The sequence below is a fragment of the Poromitra crassiceps genome (assembly GCF_964638095.1).
Source record: "Poromitra crassiceps genome assembly, chromosome: 5".
In the NCBI taxonomy this organism is placed as follows: Eukaryota; Metazoa; Chordata; class Actinopteri; order Beryciformes; family Melamphaidae; genus Poromitra; species Poromitra crassiceps.
The window spans coordinates 50,642,483-50,644,982 of NC_139642.1; the positions used below are offsets into that span (position 1 = coordinate 50,642,483).

Genomic DNA, 2,500 nt, shown 5'->3' on the forward strand with positions numbered 1-2,500 from the left:
GGGTAGTGCAGAGGTAAAAGCAAAACATACTACCGCGGAGACCCTGCATGGTTCAATTCCCGGCAGTGGTCCTTCCGACTTGGACAGACGTTCCTACAGACACATTTGGTTGTGTCTGCGGGTGGGAAGACGGTGGGGTACGAGTCCTGGTCGCTGCACTAGTGCCTCCTCTGGTTGGTCGGGGCACCTGTTTGGGGGGGGAGGGGAACTGGGGGAGTAGTGTGATCCTCCCTCGCTGTCAGGTGAAAAGAGGCGGCTTGTATCGGAGGAAGCATGTGCTAGTCTACAGCTCTCCCCAGATCGGCAGAGGGTGTGGTGCAACCACCGGGCCAGCAGGGGCAATAATTGGCCCACTACAATTGTTACATACAAGGGGGGTAGCTCTGTCGCATTTTTGGCGTTTTCTGAAAATAAAAAAATGCATTCATGCTTCGAAAATCATAAAAGTGGTGTTCATTTGTGAAGATGATCTTGCTGAACACAAACTTTGCTCTTTCATAAACTTTTGTTAACCTTAATTCATGCATTCAACCAAAATCCCCATACACAATCCCATTGATTTTACATGTAAGTGCTAACATCCAGCCTGGACTCATTCCTGCGGTATTCTATTGTTGCTATAGCGACGGGTACTTTGTAAACAGCAACACGCAGATGGCGGAAGGGGAGGGGAAATAGTTGGACCACAGATAGCACTTATACCCACAGCCTACTTCCATTGAGTCAGAGTAGTGCCAGTCTTCCTCTTTTGGTCTCTCAAACCTGCTGTAGTCCCAAACAAGCACCTCCTAACAAACACATACGCATACGCACACCCACACCCACACACACACACGCACCCGCACGGACACCCACACACACACACACACACGCACCCGCACGGACACACACGCACGCACGCGCGCGGACACACACACACACACACACACACACACACACACACACACACACAGACACACCCACACCCACACACACACACACACACACACGCACCCGCGTGGACACACACGCACGCACGCGCGTGGACACACACACACACACACACACACACACCCACACACACACACACACACACACACACACACACACACACACACACACACACACACATCAACATAAGACTCAGATGCTTGGACGATATCATTGGCTGCCAAAGAATGCCTCACATCGCTCTGACAGATGAATGGAGGCTGAAGGCGATTCTGGGGGAGGAGGGCTGCAGGAAGTAGAGACAAAGACTGGGAGGAAGTGTGAAGAAGGTAAAACTCTAGATTATAGATGAGGCAGCCCAGTTGCCAGAATAAAACGTTGGCATTTTACATGTATGTACAATCTCAACGTCACAATCTCAGCCTTACTTTGAAACAAAACAGCAGCAGTTAATCTGAAAGCCTTGCTGCCTTTGCAACATTAAATGCCAATAAAACAACTTTAGCAACTTTAGTTATGTTGAGACAAGTAAAAGTACTTGGTTAGGGTTAGGACTATTAGTTTGCGTTAGTCTTAAATAACAACAAAGTTAATGTGACTTAGGGTTGAAATGTAGACATGGAACGCGCTGGGCCACTGCGCTATTTCAATAGCACACTCTATGATGTTTATATAGCCTACAAGTGATATGCAACGTATTACTATGCCTCTGCCCGGTGATAGCCGTGGCTGGGGGGCATTCGGGTTGTCCGTCCATCTGTCCGTCCGATTCTCATTAACGCAATATCTCAGGAACGCCTTGATGGAATTGCTTCAAATTTGGCTCAAATGTCCACGTGGACTCAAGGATGAGCTGATTAGATTTTGGTGATCAAAGGTCAAAGGTCAAGGTCACTGTGACTCCAGGAAAGCCATTTTCACGCTTGCGAATGCGATATCTCAGGAACGCCTTGACGGAATTACTTCAAATTTGGCTCAAATGTCTACTTGGACTCGGGGATGAACTGATTAGATTTTGGTGGACAAAGGTCACTGTGGCTGCATGTCCTTCTGTTCCATCAAGGGGGCGGGGCTAGGTAAAATGGACCATAGCTAGGGATAGGAAGGTCGCAGAGAGTCGGAATTTGAAGGGTGGGTAGGGGGAGTCGGTTGCGGGTGTGGGTGGTGAGAGAGGGGGGGGTGTTGAGGGAAAGGGCGGAGCTAGGGAAAATGGGCGCTAGCTACGGATAGCAAGGTCATAGAGAGTCGGGATTCGAGGGGTGTGTAGGGTGAGTGGCTAGGAGGTGTGGGTGGTGGGAAGGGGTGTGGTGAGGGTAAGGGGCGGGGCTAGGGAAAAGGGGCTGTAGCTAGGGATACGAAGGTCATAGAGAGTCTGCACTCGAGGGGTGGGTTGGGGGAATGTCCCTAACCCTAACCCTAACCCCTAACCCTAACCCTAACCCTAACCCATAGCTAGGGATAGGAAGGACGTAGAGGTTCTGGGCTCGAGGGGTGGCTAGAGAGAGTGGCTAAGGGGATGTGGGTGGTGGGAGGGGGTGTGGGGGTCAAGGAGGGGGGCGGGGCTGGGGAA

At 50.7% G+C, this 2,500-nt stretch overlaps 1 protein-coding gene across 1 annotated transcript in view; it reads left to right on the top strand.

The window, feature by feature from the left end:
* npas1 (neuronal PAS domain protein 1) overlaps positions 1–2,500 on the top strand; it is a gene marked incomplete at both ends in the record, with an annotated part of 45,942 nt that overhangs the window by 19,595 nt on the left and 23,847 nt on the right. The gene's annotated exons all lie outside the window — the stretch shown is intronic.